This window comes from Megascapheus bottae, chromosome 12 (genome assembly GCF_031878675.1).
Source record: "Megascapheus bottae isolate mThoBot1 chromosome 12, mThoBot2.hap1, whole genome shotgun sequence".
Classification (NCBI taxonomy): Eukaryota; Metazoa; Chordata; class Mammalia; order Rodentia; family Geomyidae; genus Megascapheus; species Megascapheus bottae.
In genome coordinates this window covers 25312506-25333602 of record NC_143520.1, presented here as the reverse complement: position 1 = coordinate 25333602, position 21097 = coordinate 25312506, and the positions used below count along the sequence as shown (strand labels likewise).

At 34.2% G+C, this 21097-nt stretch overlaps 1 protein-coding gene and 2 pseudogenes across 2 annotated transcripts in view; 1 reads left to right on the top strand and 2 right to left on the bottom strand.

Moving 5' to 3' along the window:
- The window catches only part of Galnt13 (polypeptide N-acetylgalactosaminyltransferase 13), a 497787-nt gene that overhangs the window by 15021 nt on the left and 461669 nt on the right, over positions 1 to 21097 (top strand). For both annotated transcript variants that reach the window (XM_090342814.1, XM_090342813.1), the window contains exon 2: positions 19249 to 19319. The gene's annotated coding sequence lies outside the window, so the exon portion shown is untranslated. The remainder of the gene's footprint in view (positions 1 to 19248; positions 19320 to 21097) is intronic.
- Positions 8251 to 8500, bottom strand: LOC150056354 (UPF0729 protein C18orf32 homolog pseudogene; annotated as a pseudogene).
- LOC150056353 (mitochondrial carrier homolog 2 pseudogene) lies at positions 11767 to 12394 on the bottom strand (annotated as a pseudogene).

The following is a 21097-nucleotide window of genomic DNA, read 5'->3' as shown; positions in this document are numbered from 1 at the left end:
AAAAAACATAATTTGAAATAACAAATTATTATTGATTCTCCATTTAGAAATATTTGAATTCAAATCCTCTTTTCCTGTTGTATGAGAACATGTTGTTTTGAGCAGTTTGTCATTTCCTTCACAATAATTTGTGCAAATGATAATTATACATAAATTAATAAACTGCTGGTGGGGATCTAATGATGTTTCATGCTGTTGCTGATTTATTTCTAAATCATTTGCAGAATGCCAAAATGTACCAGAACTAATTTTTTAATATAATTTACAACTTCCTCAACTCCCAAAACATACTCTAAAGTGCAAGAAGTTTTTCTTTGAAAACAAACAGGTAGAAAACTAAATTCCATCACATTATGTGAACATTTTTAAAAATATCACTGGATGTTATTGGTAGAAAAAAAAGTACATTTGTTAATCTGTGCTTAAAAATCTTTTTGTGTTGTGCATAATGAAGCTATTTAAATGACCAGTTAATAATTTTCCTATTGTAATTCCAACACTTTTCTTTGGTTGCCTGGAAAGAATGCTGTTCTTCAAGCTTGCATTTTGATTGTGTTCTTGTGGCCTATCATCTTTCAATTTTTTCACATATATTTTTGTAATTGCAATTTTTTATTGTAATTAATAGAAGGGTTACATTATATTTGTAAGATAGAAGGTGCATTACTTCACATACATTGGCACCCTTTCTCAGGTCTTGGTCCCCATTTCCCTTCCCCCAACCCCTCATCTTGTTTTCCCCCTTCCCTATCCAATTCCAAATAACAAAATACACAATATCCAGTATATCAGATAACAAAGTGAAATACTGTAACAATATGAGATAACCAAGGGACAGCAAAAGAGGACAACAATCACTCATTATATGGCTTTTATTTCTATATACTAGAGGTCCTTTCATTTAGCCTCATACTGTATGGCCTTATGTAACTAGGTTTTGCTCTATTGCAAATCGCTGGTAGGAGAGCCCAAGGTTTCTACTGATTATGACGGATGAGAGAGACCATTGAGCCTATGTTCCTTTGAGTCTGGCTTACTTCACTTAATATGATTTTTTCTAAGTCTTTCCATTTCCTTACAAATGGGGCGATGTCATTCTTTCTGACAGCAGCATAGAATTCCATTGTGTATAAATACCACATCTTGTTGATCCACTCATCAACTGAGGGGCATCTGGGTTGGTTCCATGTCTTTGCTATGGTCAATAGTGCTGCAATGAACATCATTGTGCTAGTGGATTTACTATGTCCTTCGAAAGCAGTATGGCAGTTCCTCAAAAGACTGAACACAGAACTCCCCTACGACCCAGCAATTCCACTACTTGGCATTTACTCATCTTGTAATTTATGTTAAATTTTTGCAAGTCGTGGGCTTGAACTCAAAGCCAGGGTACAATCCTTGTACTTTCTCAAGGCTAGAGCTCTACCACTTGAGCCACAGCACCACTTCTAGCTTTTTCCTATGTATGTAGTATCGAGAAATTGAACCCAGGTCTTTGTGCATGCTAGGCAAGCATTCTACGACTAGACCAAATTCCCGGTCCCTAAATTTATATATTTTAAAAGTGATTAAGGAAGAAGTTTTATTATAAGCTTAAATAATTTTGCAATATGTAAAACTGAAGTAATAACTCTAGCTGTGTATAGGCACTTGAATGAGGTTACCATTTCAGTGAAAATTACATTATAACATAGATAGACAATTGATTCATTTTCTTATACCCTTGCATTTTTCTACCACAATATTATCCAACATGAAATTACTTTATAATGTGAGAGTCCACTGATAATTAACCTTTTAGGCTTACTTCTGTGCAGATCCTTGTAACTTAATACCAAGTCCTTTTAAGTTTAATCACTCACCCAAAATATTCCCCATTGTTACAAATAGAAAATCTATATACAGATATTTAACAATATGATTAGTTTTACAATGTATTTTTGACAAGTACTAAATTAAAAGCACATTCTTAGTATACAGAAGGGCTGATAGCACTGGGTGTGTACACATCTGTGTGTGTGTGTGTGTGTGTGTGTGTGTGTGTGTGTGTTTGTGTGTTTCCTTGTTCTCTGAAATCATTTAAGCTAACTATTCCTTAATTTATAACTATATGTACATATATAAATATATAATCTTATATAAATAGAAAATCTTTTCATTTTCTTATTTTTCTGTGGTACTCGAATTGAATTACTGTTTTTCACATGTATGAGAGGAGTGATCCTCCACTAGTTTACCCTTCAGCCCAGTAATATCTATTTTGTCAATTCCATCTGTAATTTTGAGATTTTAGCCAATCTCAAAGCCTTTCTTTATCCTCTGTTCCCCTACAAACCCATCAATCCATCTATAATAACATTTTAAATGTTTTGTTATTTTCTGTTTTTAAGATTTTAAAAATCTATGTTTTTTAAAATCATACATATTTTTATTACTTGTCATGGAATATTTTTTTTTTGCTAGTCCTGGGCTTGAGCTCAGGGCCTGAGCACTGTCCTTGGACTTTCTCAAGGCTAGAGCTCTACCACTTGAGCTTTAGCATCACTTCTGGATTTTTTTTTCTATGTATGTGGTGCCTAGGAATCGAACCTGGGTCTTCATGCATGCTAGGCAAGCAGTCTACTACTAGGCCAAACTCCCGGCCCACATGGAATATTTTTAATCAGTAATTTCAATCATATTATATGCATTTGTCATAATTTTCTGAAGATCTGTACACTTTTCTTTGCTTAAGGGACTGTATTCTATAATAATGGGAAATATTAAATTGTGAATCACTAAAATATTGTCCTTTTACTAAAAGTAACTGCACTTCACTGGTGCATGAAATGATTCCTGCTTAAGAGGACACTATACAAATTCAGTTAAGAAATCTGGCCAGGGATTTGGGGATCCACTTAGATTAAGGCACTATGTAAATGCAAGATCAGGAACTCTCCAAATTTCATTATGGACACATCCTTACAAATGGGTTTTCAGGAATGGGTTCACTCACAAAGCATGCAATTACCCAACGGTTTTGCAATTCTAACATCATGGGGGTGCTCTCCTCCCAGTCTTTTTCCCTGTGTCTGTATTTCTCCTTGCTTTCTGTCAAATCTCATGCTTAAGGAAATCTCATAGTATTATACCCATGGTTTTCTTATTCCTGACTCTGTCATTATTCAGAAAGGAACAGCTTCAACCCACAGCTACATTTTTTTTTTTAAGCTCAAGCCATTGTATGATAGAGGGACTTGCTTCTCTCATCATAATCAGGTAGGAAGACCTTCTTTCTCTTTGAAGAGAACATTAATTTTTTTTTTTTGTATATCATGGATCCGTTACTGCACATTGTTACTTTGAAAATTTCTGGTTTTCCTCTCTCTGTAGTCTCTTCCTATCTTGTTATTCGTAGCTGTATCTTATAGACAGATGTGTGTTGCCTGTGCTCAGTTGCCACTGTGCAGAGCTTTCAAGGGCAGGGAGGCTCTTTAGTGTCTAGAATTCTGCTCTGATGACATGCTTGGCTGATTGCCATCAAGCCAGTCATTCAGAGGACTTTAGAATTCTGATCTCACACACTCTATACTTGGTCTTAGTGAAAAAATTCACACTGTACCCCTCCTTAAAACTTTTCCATGTGATACTTTCTCAATCCAGATTCATCTCTGTTTTGTTTGGTATGATGACTGGGAAGGGGAGGGCGGGAAAGGGAACAAAAACAGGAGAAGGGTATCAAGGTTAGAGAAGTAATGTACTCACTACCTGATGAATGTATCTATAACTCTTCTATACATTTTCTCAAAAATAAAATACAATTAAAAAAAGAAAGATCAAAAGAGGGAAGGAAGGAAGGTAAAAAGAGAGATGGAGGGAGTGGAGAGAAAGAGCCCCTCTGATGCCAGAGGTATATCTATGTGAAAGCGTTATATTTCCCCAGGAACAGTTTCTGTTTAAAATGAAACATTCATTTGAGATTATGCATGAGGCCACTGAAACTCTTAGATGAGAACATTTTGCCTTCTCCCATGACACTGCCCTTCCACCTCTTCCTTCTTCACAGAGCTCTCCCATCCCCTTGGCACATGTGCCCTTTTGGAAGGTACATGAAGAGTCATTATTTACAAATTTTTAAAAAAAGAAATTATGAAGGTAGGCCTTTTTTTTCCCTGATACTCAGGCTTAGGTTCTCCTGAAGGCCAACTGCTTGGTTGGAATGTCACACCAAGCATCTGTAGGATCAAGCATCTGTAGATTGATGCTGTGTTCTTACTGACTTGCTTCTCCTACCGTCAAACCCAGTGCATTTCTGGCTTATGTGCTACTTCACACTACCTGGCTGACCTTGTTATTTAGTGATGTTACACCTGAAGTGGACAGGGCTTTGGCTTCTTATTGAGAAAGTGTCAGGAGTAAGATCTGTTTACTGGCATCTATTTATTAATTTTTTTCCCTCATAAGGAACTAATCAATGAGTTTTTGTGCTTATTGAAACGTATGAATTATTATATGTCAACATAGATATTTATCTATTTCTGTTGCTTGAATCATTTTATGTCAATTATAGGTGCATATCTATGTCAACCTGCCATTTGTAGACTGTGAAATTCAAAGCAGTCAAATGGGGTTCTTTTTGTACTTTACTTAGCAAAGTGTCTTACACAATTAAGTCCTTACCACATGCACTTAATTAGATTGCATAATCAGAGATAGGGCCCCTGGGCTTTCCAGAGCAGTACAGGCAATTTTGGAAAAGGATGCAAACTAAAAAAGATTTAGGTCAGTCAAATTTCTATTTGGTTCTTTCAGTGGGATTAGAGAAACTTCCTTCCCATGCTGTAAGCATGTCTTCCATGTGATATTTTGTATTGTAACTTCCATTGTCAGCCCATCAGCAATCGTGAACTTGATGCATTTATTGTCAAATTCATTGAATATTGGAAACAACAGTGTCCTTGTGGTGTTCATCAAGTCTTCTGACTCTCCTGTCATCTCACACTACATAGTTTATATTATCAGTAGAAGTATCTCAAAACATAATTCTGAGTATTTAGCCCTTAAGAGGGTTTCGAATTCCTACAGGTTAAATTTCAAAGTCTTTAGCTTGTCATTCAAAGTCTCCCCACAGAAATCAATTCAAAATTTCCTTTCACCTTCATGGCTTACCTTCTACCCATCCCTAAACTGTTTTTCAGATCCACTGAGTTACTTCTGGGCTACTTTGCCATGTCACCAGTGTCCTGCTTCTTTGCTTATTTTACTTTTCAACCTACAATTACCTGTCTCTTCATTTCCAGAATTGGCTGAAGTGGGCACATTCTTTTTAAAAGAATACTTCCAAGGCAAAAGAATAACCATGATTTCTCCACACTTCCAGCACTCTGTTCCCATCCCTCCTACTCTGGCAGGTGGTGTCATGCTTGTAGCTTCCCATATCTCCTATGTTGGATTATGAGCTCATTTACTGTGGAGGTATTCCATTTCTCATCTATCCCCTGAGACCTACCAAAGTCCATTCAATAAATGTCTTGAAAAATTGTTATGTATTGATTCAGTAGGATAAAGAGCTATGAATTTAAAGATGCTCTATTGAATGAATCTTTGTGATGCTTCTCGTATTTTTTGCTGGAATTTGATGAGGCTAGAGGAAAAGTATAATATTTTGCAAAGATAATAATCATGTATCTATCAAAATCATAGATCTAAGACAATGCTGTAAAGCTATTCAACTCCTCTGAGCTTCATAACGTAGAGTTCTAGTTGGACCCTGTTATTTGAAAGGCTTCAGTTAAAAGTTTAGGTTTAAATTCTTGCAAAAAGCTATGTCAAGCAAGGCATTGGTGGCTCATGTCTGTAATCCTAGCTACTCAGGAGGATTGTGATTCAAAAGCAGCCTGGGCATGAAAGTCTGTGAGACTCTCATGTCCAGTTAACCACCAGAAAACTGGAAGTAGCATTGTGGCTCATATGCTAGAGAGTTAGCCTTGAACTGAAGAGGTCAGGTACAGTGCCCAGGCCTAGAATTCAAGTCCCATGACTGACAAAAAAAAAAAAAAAAGACATATCAAAACCCAACAAACCGGGGCTGGGAGTTTGGCCTACTGGTAGAATATTTGCCTAGCATGCACAATGACCCTGGTTCAATTCCTTGGTACTACATACATAGAAAAGCTGAAAGTGGTGCTGTGACTTCAGTGGCAGAGTTCTAGCCTTGAAGAAAGCCCAGGGACAGTGTTCATGCCCTGAGTTCAAGCCCTAGGACTGGCGAATCCCCACCACCACACGCATACACACACACAAACTACCAGGAAATAAGTATCAGGTACTTGCAAGAGTGGAAGGTGAGGCCTAAAGCAGAAGGAAAGAAGAATTAAGAGGGAAGACGGGGAAATGCAGGCAAGAGTTCTTTGTATATACCACAGAATAGAGAAATATAAGGAAAGGGGTGAGTTAAAGGGGGATGAAGATGTTGAAGCTGTAACACAGGTCAGGATGCACTGTTACACATAAACTGCTTTGCTAAGGGACCAAAACTTCAATACCAACCTAAAATTAAGAGAACTTAGAAAAGGGGTGGGTTGAAAGGGGTGGGTGAAAGGGGTGACATTGATCAAGATGCTTTGTATTCATAAACTACTTGGTGAATGGCAATGCCATTGTACAACTAACTAAAGGTAATATGAACATTCAAAACAGTAAGTGAATATATTCACAAAGGTCTTTACCTTTTCCTTTTATAAAATATTATCTAAACAATCCTCAGATCCTAGATCCTCCTAATAAGTATATGGGATAATATCTCTCACTTCAGTTCAAACTATATATTTTTATTTAAAATAAAACTAAAATCCAATGCAAAACAATTTAAAAAGCCTTTATATAATTAAACTATCAAATATCATATTCTATAGAGTATAAATTTCTGTTACTTTAAAATTTCCTAATTTTTCAAGTGCTAATTATTTTTGTTTTGTAGTCTTTATTTTAAATGTGATTTGATATGTGAATCCTAATATTTTATTAAATATCCTAGTCAAAATCATTAAGTTAGAAAGTTAAAATTTTTCTTCATTCTTACTTGACTTTGATGAGATACCATGTATCAGATAGTAATCATATTTTATGGATACCTAGGATGGCTTTAACAGTAAGTATTTTATTTTTCTCTCAAAACTATGAGGTCTTAAGTTTTAGCCTCCCTGCCAGCCTGATTCTAGGATGTGCCAGGAATCCTGGATCCTTGTTGGCCTTCTGCACTCATATATTTAAAAGAGCCTTCAAGTTCTAGACATTACATCCATATTTCAGAAAACACACAACCCAAATCGTAAAAGTCTGATAGCACCAAATGTTGGAGAAATGACATATTGGGAATGGGGGCAACTATCAGATCTTGCTGTATACATAGAAATATATTTTACATTTAAAAATGTCTTATTGTCTATTTATGGTCTAATATGATCAATACTGGTCTTGTTCTTAAATGTGGGTTGATGTATAGTCATCCAATTGAAGATTATATTCATACTTTGTTTCTTTTGTTTTTTTAATTTTAAAATTAATGCTATTTTTATTATAACTTATTGAATGTTTTGTTTTTTAATTATATTATTGCATGTTCTTTAGAATATCTTGAAATTTCTGAAAATATAAAAGTAAAATTAATTTTTATGTAAAACATGTTACGTATAAATCAAATGATACAAAATTACATTCATATTGCATAGGTAACATGTTTTTTAATAGACTGTTTAATGCATTTGTAGGAACAGAAAGAATGCAACAGGATTATAATTTATATGTTAAATGTATATGGAAATGATATTTCATTTATCAAGATATTTTATCCTAGTTCCATATTTTCCATGTTCTGCAGTTATGACTCTTATGAAGTGATGTACTGAATATTTTCACATCACTATCATTGTACAGTAAAACTATTCAAATTAGAATAATTTGAGTTACAAAAAAAATGGCAAATTCATTTGAACAAATGCTAAAGGCCCAAAGATTTTAAGTAGAGGATCTACTGGCACAAATCTACTACTTATTCCTATTATTAAAACAGTAATAAAGGAATGAGCACTATCTCAATGGACAAGGAACTCCAGAATGATGTCATTAAAAACAAGTTCATTTTAAATTTAAATACCATATATTTCCTGATTAGTACCAGGTAAATATCTAAACTGAATTCTGGTCTCAGAGAAAGGTCAGAGACTACTACAAACAAGTTACTTCATATCATCAGGCCCATTTTTCAAACAACTAACGTCCTTTGGGGAATATCACATTAGGCTTTTTATCAGAGATTTCTGTTGGTCCTTTTGTGGCAGTCCATTTGTGTCTGTAGCCTTGCAGCCTACTGTGCTTTTATTTTATAGCTGGTCTCTTGTACAGCTTTGTAAGGCTATATACAGGCAACAAAAGGGGAAACCAGAGGGTACAAGTTTGGGTCCAGAAATTTTTTAAGGATCCAGAGCAGAACTGGAATGACGATACAAAGAATGCACATCATTATCTCAGGCTTGAGCTCCTAAATACAAACCTACTTGGTGATCGTGAAATCCAGGCCAAGTATGCACTTCACTTCCCATATGTTCTTATATCTTGCTGAAAATTTGAATTTACACACACATATAATTTATATATTTTTAGAGTTTAAATGATGTATTTAATTTTATATTATCAAGATTAAGTCGACAAATATACGCCAAGTCATGAGAGCATTACAGGGTATAAAACAAAAGATCTGATAAATTATTAGCAACATATATATAATTTACACAATTGGAACTTTATTATTCATGTTATTTTATTATTATTTTATATATGCATACTCAAGATTTCTGAATGATTTTTGTGTAATTACATTACCATTTATCTTAACTCAAAATTTTGTTGGCTGGTCCTTAATTGTAGACACTATAGTTGTTTTTATAAGTTTATGATTATAGGCATTACAAATGACTTGGAAGAAGTTGTGAATATGAATATTTACTTATCTTCCTTATAGTTTGAATAGCTTTATGGAAAAGGTGAAATAGGGATACACAGGGTAATGGGAAAATTTCTAAGGGACTATGAGGTTATGAAGTAACAATTGCAACATGTACATAGCTTGCTGAGAGGTGGGTGGAGGGATATACAGAATAATACATATTGATTTTTTTCCCCTCAGGAAAATGAGGAAGGCGATGAAGAAGACTGGCAAATGTTTGAACACACGTTTTGAGCATTTGACTAAATGTACAATGGAATAATACAGAAGTGAATAACAACCCACATGAGTTATGATCAAAGGCTTTGGTTGCTCTGCAAATGAGTGAATAAAGGATAGATAAAATATCTTCAGTTAGGCGCTGTAACAATATAACACTAAACCATGATGTATCGACTAGATATGGAATTGCACGGGTATAATTTGACTCATGGACTTAAGGATATTACATTTAGATATTTATGTACAACAAAAGATATGATTTGTGACATTACTGGTTGAAATTATTATAAAACCATTACCAAGTCATATTTGAAATAAGAAGTATGTGAGGAGTTCCTGAAGGGCAAATTGCAAACCCCTGGAGGAAGGTAGGACATATTAGCAATGACTCTAAGCAGTGTGGTATCTACTGATAATTAGTATTGATATCTTTAAAAACATGAATGAATCAGAGACAATTAATTTCTATATTCCTCAAAGAGAATGGAAAAATAGGTTTATAATTGACAGGATTTAGGGAAATAAGTAACTCCCAGTTAATCTAATTTTATTCTCTGATAATGATAGGATTTAATAGGCGAACATCGCAGGGTTCATTTATATTTATTTTAGTAAAGTTTAGTTTTTGTCACTTCTCTGAGTTGTCATTTGCCAGAGCATTAGTTACCTTTTAGGGCAAAGTAGGACTTCAACAGTGTTTATTAGGTACTTAACTTGAGTGATATTTGTATTAATTATCAGAATTTAAGTTTGAATAATGGAATCTATAGATGAGAAAAATAGTATGCATGGATGTTTACAGGAATCTTAAGTTATATGGGAGGAAAGAATAGTGGGCTAAAAAAGCTGAAGACTGAAGAGAATCATTTATTAAAATGCCACTTTACTGCTAAGACATCTTGGTATACTTTTACTACAAGTTAGGAATAGGCCCTGTCTTAGCTCCTAGTATTATTCAGGGGAATCCAATAATTTTTGTCATGTGACAATCAGTCTTTTCGTATGTCATCAGTCATAACATTGTAATGTGTCAAATGTGTGTATTTTCTTTCCTTACTTCTTATTGTAGCCTTGTAAAATAAAAAAAAATGTTATCTCTTCCCACAATGAATAATTGTTTTACTAAAGCTTCTTTGCATCCATGCCTTTCCCTAAAATTGTTTTTAAGAATTTACTGTTTATTCACTATACCATATGCAATACCAAGAATGTACATAAGTCTGTTGAAGGCATGTGAAAGCAAGAAGAGCTAGGGCCAGCCAGACCACAGCATACACAGCAACAAGAGTTCTGCCATGACATCTACTTTGTCACTGTCTGTAGATTTTAATCTGATTATAACCTGATCATCAGATAGGCAATCATAGGTATCAGAGTTAGGTTTAATACAATATAGTTTATCAGGTTTTAATAGCCCCATGCTATTTAACCATACTCAGCAATGTCACTTCTGTACATTTCATCCAAAGGGTACATTCATGTTGAGGCAAAAGACATATATGCAAAGAGTCTGCACTCTTTTAATTTTGTAGACAATTTTGCATGAAACTTTATATTTTGAAGAGCAAGTAAATATTGCTATACCATAGCAATAGAATATTAATCAGTGACACACAAATAAATTGACACTTAAAATGTGAATCTAATAATAAAAGGTGGCATTGTATAGTTCTTTAAATAGTCTAGATAGTAGTCTAGAAGGAAAGACAAGAGAGTTATATATGAAAATATATCACTTTGGGAATTAAAAGTGTCCCTTAATTCTGGTGATTGTTTCTTTAGATGTACAAAATTTTTAAATCATTTAATCCCCTTTTGGCCATTCTTGCTCTTATTTCCTGTGTGATTGGTCTTATTAAGAAATTGTCAACTGTGTCTGTATTTTCCAGAGTTTTCCTGTAGTGGTCTCAGACACAGTTTTAGGTCTTAAATCAACATCTTTCAACAATTTGGAAGTTGATTTATGTTTGGAAGAGATCTGAGTCTACTTTCATTCTTTTTTATGTAGATAGGGCAGTTTTTTCAGCATCATTGTTGATGAGGCTGGGTGTGTGTGTGTGTGTGTGTGTGTGTGTGTGTGTGTGTGTGTGTATGATTTAACAAAATCCATTGACCTAAGTATGCCTCTGTTTTATGAGTTCAAAATGTCTAGGTGAAAATAAAATGTGTGTTAATTTTTGTTTCTTTCTATTGTTTTTTATTAAGAAAATATTGGTATTGTGTATATATGTGTATTTGGTTATTTGAAATAGGATAGGGAAGGGGGGAAAATGATGGGTGGAGGTAGGGGGAGGGAAATGAGGGCCAAGACATGAGAAAGGATATCAATGTTTGTGAAGTAATGCACATTGTGTCTGGTGAATATAATGTAACCCTTCTATTAATTACAACAAAAATATATGAAAAAATTTATGACTCTATAGACATAATGTTTCATTACGTAGATTAATATGTATCTATGACATACAAGCCCTCAACCTAATTTTAATTATGTTCTAAAATCTAAGTGCCAGTGATTGTATACAGAGATTATCTTCTTGAATACTAGTTTGTTAAACATGTCATTTGAAATATGATGTAAAAATCAATGTCAATAAATTCAATAAAAAATAGAAAATATCACCTAGGAAACAAGGAATGAGACCCGAAAAAAATCCCAGCAATCCCTCTTCCCCATAGATATTTACTATGGAGTCACAAAGTCCACAGTACTTGGATTCTCTGCCAATGAATTGTTTCATAGATCTCAGAGTGAACATGTGGACGGGATGTGTAATGAGGGTAGCAGCAGAACTAGCGATTATCTCTCGAGTTGTCTCTTTGATAACTCGGTCAAAGGAATATGAGGCTTCTCTATGGAAACTTCCAATTCCTGAATCCTCAGGTTTGTCCTGATAGTGCTGTAAAACTTGGCTATGGACCACAGTTCCAAGGACTCCTGAACATAGTCTTGGAGTTAAGCCTGTGAACAAGCCACGCTTCCTGTCGATGCTTGCAGTGTGCTGAGCTGGATGAGCACTTTCACATACATGAACGGCTGGAACAGGATGGTGAGACCGGAGCCCAGGAGCACTTGACTGGCCGCATCTGCCATGATGGCACCCTTGGAAGGACAGACAAATTCGAGCCACCAAGCGACCAAGCCGGTCCCGGATCATGTGCCCTGGCCGCCGGCTTCACTGCTTTCATTATGCAAAAGTATAATTTTTAAAAGTATTTTACTTTGAGTCTGAGGCTGTAACCCAGTTTAAAGTATTTGACTCACATGCATGAGATCCTGGATTCAAACTTAGCACAGAAAAAAAAAAAGAAAGAAAGCTTTACTTTGAAATGGTTTTATATAGAGAAAAGAGTTGTAAAATGGCAGTTTCCATTTACCCTTTGTCCACATTCCCCAAATAGAAGCATTTTTTTTATAATCATGAGAATTGTCAAAACTAAGAAATCAGTGTTGACATAACACTATTGACCAACACTATTGTCCTTTTTCTATTCCAAGATCCAGTTTACCACGTTAAGTTGCATTTAGTCATCATGACCCTTTGGTTTCCTTCAGACTGTGATAGATTCTCCGCTTTTCTTTTTGTTCAAGTCTTTGGTGAAATGTTTTTGTACTTGAGATGGTCGAATATGCTCTCCTGATTATATTGTGAGAAATAGTTCTTCAACACATGCTAAAATGTGATTTGAACATTGAGAACTCTGGGTGAAGTGGAATAAGCAGTCACAAAAGGACAAATACTGTGTGCTCCCATTTATGTAAGGTCATGGAATGGTTAAATTCATGGGCACGGAAAGTAGAAGATTATTTTTTTAAAAAATATTTCCAAACCTTTATTTCAATATTTGGATCTGTTTTTACATCTCTCAATTCAAGTCATAAATTTTTCATATCAGTGCTATAATCATTTAATCTTGGGAAAATGGAGGTGATTGGTGTGTGCCTTTTTTGTTCTTTTTCCTAGCACAACATCCTTTACCACTGATACTCCCCCTATAGTTATTCTGGATAGGGACGTTTTTGCTCCAGATTTTTGTTTTACCTAAACAGAAAAAAAAAATTGTGTTTTCCTTTAGGTGCAAGCAGGTTGTCATGTGATTCAAGCCCTAATTTAAGGCTTCATGAAATGAAGAGCAATACCAGTAAGAAAAACTAATTCTGTAAAATCTAAGAGAATTAAACGGACATGACATGCTGTGTAGGAGGTTAAAAAATAAAAAAAATAAAAAATTATACTTTTGCATAATGAAATTACTCTTCTTAGTAGTTATTTTAGTAATAATGTAAATTATTTTTCCATTCATGTGATCATTGTAAAAAAAAAGAAAATGTTGAAAGAATTGTGTTTAAGATCCCTGAATAGTCAATGATTAGATTCACTAGTAGCTCACATTTATCCTTTTGTTTAATTTTTCAGTCCCCCTTTCTTCTCCTTTTCCTTCTCTTCTTCCTTCTTTTCTTTTCCCTTTCTCTCTCCCTGATTGTCTCTCATCTCTTTTCCATTTTACATCCCCACACACACTGTTTTGACTGAATTATTTGAGAACAAATTGCAGTCAATCATGTTTCTTCTACTGAAATATTTTATGTTTGCTAAGAATGAGGACTTATTTTGCATAATCTGAGAATTATGAAAATTAAGAAATTTGGTACTGTCTCAGAACTATTATATCCTCACAGTGTGTCTAGATCTGCAGGTGGATGTGGTTCTCATGTATTTTAGATTTCTTTGAGTCTCACATGTTTCCTTAGTCTTTTATTGCGTTGACATTCAAATGCTTCAGGCCAGATATTTTGCACAAAATGCTCAAGTTGGGTTTGGCGATGTTTCTCAATGATTAATTCAGGTTATCCTTTCTTGGCAGGCACACCACAAAAGTGATGTTTAATTTCTCTCAAGTGGGTCATGCATACTTGCCCCATTATTGATGGTACTCTTCTTCATCAATTAGTTAAGGCAATCTCTGCCAAAGTTCTCCACTGAAAGCTGCTATTTTATGCATGTACTTAATAACTAATTTGTGGAAGGGTACGTCTAGACTATGGAACTATCTAGTTTGTTATGATACTTTGACCCATCAGTGCTAGTCCACAGGTATTTCTTTTCTTTCTTTCTTTTCTTTCTTTCTTTCTTTATTTATTTTTTTGTAGAACAACACTGTGGATTTTATAAAGACCGTTGTGAAGAGTGGAAAAATTCTAATGTGCAGCTCTTGAAGGAATAATGGGATGGTTAGTCTCATATTGTTACAGTATCTTTTCTTTATTTTTATTTGGTGGGTATCAAGCTTTGCTATCAGGGCTTCACATGTGATATGCAAACATGTATGCTTTCACTTAAGCTATGCCCCCAGCTCATTTTTGCTTTAGTTATTTGCTAAGTAGAAGCTCCTGACTTTCCTATATGTTCAAACTGTGGCCTTCTGGGATTGCAGACACATACCACCGTAATTGATTTATTTGTTGATTGGCATCTCACTATCTTTTTGTCTTCACAACTGTCCTTGAATTGTGTTCCTCCGGATTTCTACCTCTCTAGTAGCTATATTTCAAGCCTGATTTACACACCCAGCTCACAGTTTTATTTGATTTTATTTTCTTGCCTCAGTGCTTGAGGATGATTTTCATAACTGCACTAAACTATTTTATGCTTTTGAGAATGCATTCTACTCAAAGGAAGGGCTTTTCTTTTCTTTTCTTTTATATGTTACTCATGTCTTTGTTATCAAAATTTTCATAATGACTTTACCCTAATTAATTTCCTGGGGCCACCAGAATCTCTGGAATATCTGTAATGGGAGTTGGAAGATAATTCTGCTAGAAGTTGATTCTTAATATTCTGTTTAATAATAACCCAAAATTTTTATTGTTTTACAACTTCACTTCGAGTTATGCTGTATTTCTGATTTCTGTGGTTTTGTTATTATTGATCACATATTTTATTATCAGAATACAAATGGAGAATTTTGGATTCATGTGGCTCCTATCATTTGGGCCTGCAATGGGGCTTGAACTTGGCCTGGGTTTTGTTCCTGAGCTCTTCAGCTCAAGCCTGCAGACTTACCCTTGAGCCAAGCCCCACTTCCCATTTTCTAGAGGTTAATTGGAGATGAATCTCAGTTCTTTTTGTGCCTGGGTTGGCTTTGAACCTTGATCCTCAGATCTCAGCCTCTTGAGTGGCTAGAATTACATGTGTGAGCCACTTCACCTGCATAGGTCTCAATTATTCAAGCATTCTATAAAACATATTTCTGTTCAAAGAGTTTTGCAATAGGCTATCATACAACCAGAATTTGTTTGTTGCATACCATCACCTGTAGTGTCCACTGTATCCTTGATTAAGTTTATTTAATTAATTGAAGATTATTTCCTTCATCATTGTAACAGTTTAATTATGACATATCCACTTACCCAACAGCCATTTCTAGAAAGACCTATGTACAATAAATGTAACATCATTGAGATAACTAATTCTCTTGATGATATACTAATCATTGTGTTTGTAACTTCTTCCTTAAAATACTGAATATACTACTGTAAGTGGAAAGCTATTCAAACCTATGAACTCTAAAAAAACCAATATGTAGATTAAAATAAGACAACTAATTAATGGCACCTGATTGTGAAAATATAATAAACTTTACACGGCAATATACTGGTTATTTTAACGGGTTTCTTAGGCAGTGATGTGAGCTATTTCACATCAACAGGTGTGATGCTAAATAGTAGGAAAAGAAGGCTTGGGATGGGACAACATACCTCTGTGGGAAAGTAACAACAGAGTGAGCACAAAAAATATTGGTGTGAGAAGGGCAAGCTTTTCTGTGCTCCATGTATGTGCCCTTTGAGCCTAGCCTCACAAATTCTAGTCTTCTTTCAAAGGAAGCCAGCATGAAAATATTTAGGAGAAGTTCCTTGATATTGAAATATTGTTTGATATTTTTAGGCCATGATGTCTGACAAACTAAGCATTACTAGGTCCTATTTCTTAGTTTAAATATATTTATAACCTGGTATATAAAATATAAAACTTGTACATATTTATGGGGGATGCTCTGAGTTTCAGTCTTTATCTTTACTGGGAATTGTCATACTATCAACTTTGTGCTTATTGGCTAGTGTGAATAGTCCTTAGATCAACATGTATTTTATTTCCGTGAAATATATATATATCCAGTGGTGGAATTTCTGAATTTTATGATAGTTCTCTTATTAAATTTTTTCAGCAACTTTTGTGATGGTGGTACACATTTACATTTCAACAGAGCAGGGATGGATTCCCTTTCTGCATAGGCTTGCATATTCTAGTGATCTTCATAAGAGGTGATGATATCTGTTCTTGCTGGAGTGAGGTGATAGCTCATTGTAAGTGTGATATGATCAATGAAATTGAACATTATTCATGTGCATTCTATATGAACATTATTCATATGGTATATGCATGGCTTTTGAGAAATGTAGTTATGTCTACTGCTCACTTTATTTTTATCCATTTTTAAAATTACTAGTTTTTGAATAGTTGTACAAGGGCATGTCAATTCCACTTTCTGATTTAAAAAATCTTTTCCTTCATAGGAAAGGAAGGGGGGAAACAAGATGATTTGTAGGGGGTGAGAGGAGGGTAATGAAGACAAAAACATGGGAAGGGGTATCAATGTGTAAGAAGTAATGCACCTACTATCTGGTAAATATATCTTTAATCTCTGTATATATTACAATAAAAAACTTTTCCTTCAAGGTTTTGAAGTTCTTATGTTCTGACTACTGGTTCTTTGTGTGATGTGTACTTCGCAAATATTTTCTCTATTTATATAGAGTAACTCTTCACTATGTTGATTATTTTTTCCCCTTTGATGTGCTGAAGATACTTAGTTGCAAGTGGTTTCATTTGCCTAGTTTTGCTTTTACTACCTACATTTTTTTGTACAATAAACCTTTGCAAAGAGTAATGTGCTAAAGTATTTATTTTTTCTTCTAGAAGTCCTGCTTCACATTTTACATTTAAGCATTTAATCCATTATGAGTTGAATTTTTTAACTAGCAAGAGATAGGATCTAGATTTCATTCTACTGATTGTCAGTACTCACATTTCTCATTATCTTTTATTGAAAGACTTTCTTTTCCACACTGCCTTCTGTTTTTTCTCAGAAAGAGCTGACTTTAGATGTGTAGGTTTGCTTCTAGGTTTTCTGTTGTGTTTTATTCGTCCACTTATCAGTTTGTATGTTATTACCATGGTCTTTTAATTATTATAGCTTTGCGCTATATAATAATGCCTCCTCACTTAGTTTGGCCAATTATTTTTTAACTATTTGGCAATTTTAATCTATTTACATTTAAATTTCAGGACATTTTCTAATTCTATGAATTATGTTATGCATCAGATTATGTATTTTATGTCCCAATTGGCAGCCTCTATCTTTCCTGCCACATAAGGGCTATCAGGTGTTGGAAGATGGGGCTCTGGTGAGAAATATTGGTTGTGAAACTGCGATCAATTTTCTCCTGTTGAGATCATATTAAGAGTTGTGTAATTAGTGTCATCTCAGAGCAATAATCTGTGAGAATGGGTATATACCTTATGAATATGAAGAAATAAATCTATTCATTCTGTTAACTAATTATATGTTAAGATGAATGCATATCTTCTACTAAGTTATAAGTTACAAGCTTATAAAAACAAGGTTTAGTTAAAATACTTAGTTTCTTGGGAAGTTCTTGATTTATCATTGTCTTTTTTCTCTAGCTCGTTAGCTGTATCTAAATTCCTCAGCTTCATAGCCTTTGTCACATTAGTAAAACTATCCATGCAGGAGCCAGTAGAGACAAGAGACATTTTGGCCTCATTCACAGAGGTAAAGATAAATTACATGTTCTGTTTGGGCTGCTTGTGCTACATGTTGAATTATTGATTTGATTATAATAGGTTTTTGCAAATAAAATATATAACTTTTTATGCATAAATGATATCGTCGACAAGGCTCAAGTTTGGTCAGGTTTTTATTCATTTGTTTGCTTGTTTCAGCTCAGGGCCTTGGTACTGTCCCTTAGCTTTTTGCTGAAGGCTAGCTTGCTTTACCACTATAGCTTCTCCCTCACAGAACAGGTAGGATTACAGGTACCAGACACCAGTGATAACCCAGTCAGAAATTAAATTCTATTGGTCACTTAATATTGATGTTCCTTTAAAGAAGCTTGCTCATTGTGTTACCCACAGTGTGTCTGACCTATTTGAAGCTGCACACTGTACATTAGAATGTTCCATATAATTTTCAGAAGATTGGTTGCATTTCATTTTGATTTCTTTTGGTAGTTTTTTCATGAAACAGAATACCTGGCAGCATGAATCCATTTAGGTTGAAATATTTTGAACTTTAGAGTTAATGTGCTCTTCTAATACTCGTCTTCAGAAACAAACAATTTAATTAATAAAGCCTGATTAAATCACTTTCTCCTTACAATCTCACCTGCCTGCTGGAGAACAGAGAATAGATCCGTTTGTTTATTTTTGTGAGATGTGCAAGCAGCTTGCCTGCATTTTTCTCAGTCTGTGGTTTTCAATTAGAACTGCAATGCAATTACAAAGTGAATTGGTGCAATTCTCTCAATAAATCAAGCAAAATTGTCTTCTAATTCAGTGATCTTCACATGTCAGACAAAAGTACATTTTCAAAACTTTTATTATTTGGATAATCACTTCAAACCTCCAACTGAGTTTACTTGTAAGCGTCTCCTATTTTTGAATTGCTGTTGTACTGGGATAATATTCTTAGAGTTCTGTGTATTTCTAAATAATTCAGGAGTCAGTATGTATACTTTTTCTATCTCTTACATATGAGTATTGAATGTTCTCTAGCCTGGCATTTAGAATATGTTCATGTATTTTTTACTTCAGTTCATTAGCTTATTATACTTTCCTAGATATACAATTTATATTTTGTAATATGTGTTAACACGTAGTCTCTACATGTGTGTTGGTCTGGATTAGTTCTGTGATTATGGCCAACTACTTATTCTTTTGGCCTTTTCTCTTCCTCCACAGATGCATTTTGTAGGAGTTTCTTAAGGATGAGTGTTTCCAAATCATTTTGACATCACCAAGCATCACATACAGTAAGTCATGTATAATTTCATTTTCCCATTCAATTGAAGTCATACTGGATGTATTTGCCGTGTACTCATAAAAGACTATATTCCTACTTACAGTTCTTGAATATGGAGTTTTATGAATATGGAAGAGAAATAAATACAAAAGATAACATGATTAATACACTACTTGATGTTTTGAATATTTCTAATTATTTATCTTACTTTTTCTCTATGTTACCCTCACAAAACACTTTTTATTTAAGTGAAAAAATGTTGTACTCCTTTCATCAGTTAAGTATAGTGAAGGATATTAGTCAATTTTAAAATGGGAATTTTTGAAATGGAGAATTGAATTTGTATGTTAAGATTTATTACTTTAGGCAATTTATATAAACATTACCTTTAATTGTCTTCTAAATATTTTAAGATCTTGTTATTTCAAGTTTTAGAAGAATAAAAGCTCAAAAAATTATTAACAGCTTTCTAATATCTCCCTGAAGTGGTGAATTTCAGCTTTGAGCAAGGCTTTTTACACAATAATTCTTAAGCAGAATCCAGATCCAAATGAATAATCACAATATATTAAACATAGTGTGTGTGTTTGTGTGTGTATGTGTGTGTGTGTGTGTATGTGCATATGTGTGTGTGTGTGTGTGTGTGTGTGTGTGTGTGTGGTACTGTGGTTTTGAACTCAAGGCCTTACCTTTGTTGGGAAGGTACTCTTAACACTTGAGTCATTACTTCTACTCTACTTGCTTGCATTATTTTTGAAAAGGGCTCACTTTTTGCCTAGACAGTTCTAGATTTAGATCCTTCTGTTTATATTCCCAGGGTAGCCAGATTACAGGTATGTACCACTGGCACACAGACAATGCTTTTGAGATCTCACAGGTTTTTAAGCCATTCTACAATAGAACCAACATTTTCCCAATCTCTGCCTCCTGTGTAACTGTGATTAGAGATATAAGCAAACTCACACTACTTTATTGAACTCTTAAATAGAAATATTTAACACATTATGTATCTCCTGGTGGTGAGATTATTCTGGCTATTTTTTACATTGTTTCCCAGAATAACTCCTTCAATAAAAAGGTGGCATATACAGTGATTTAGGAATTTGGGCTCTGGATTTGAAACATCTGGTGTTAAGTCCCGCTTTATCTCTAGCTATGCAACTTTGAACAAATTGCTTAATGTCTCTATAAAATGAATATAAGGTTAAGAACTGTCTCATTTGTTGAGAGTTAATAGACAGCTAATATTGACAACAAATGCTCAATAAATGTGACTAGTTCTTCACTTGGATTTGATTTATTTGGAAACTTCAAATATGTTTGTTAGCCAAGCATCACAATTTCATAATCATGCCACACAAAGTACAGAATATGGGTACCCAAAAGCATTATTGATTGACATGCATAAAATACCTGAACTTTAATCTTCATGGGAAAATGTCTTAAGAAAATCCCTTTTCTTTTTTGAATTTTTGGTGAAGTACAAACCATTTAATTAATCAGTATGGATAAATACAGATGATAAAATCAGAATGCATATATATATATATTATTTGCTGTAAGTATACCTAGGCTGAAAATATGTGTTTCTGAGTCTTTTGGAGAGAAGAGGTGGCAACTTTGAAATGCTTACAGAGGGAAATTCACAAAGCAAAACAAATAGTGATTACCAAATAATTAAGAGGACAATCTTCCAGTGGTTTTTTTTAATGCATTCACAGAAATTGGCAAGATGCGTGACTCTTTTCTCCAAATTTTCAACATCTTAGATGTCTTGAGCAATAATAA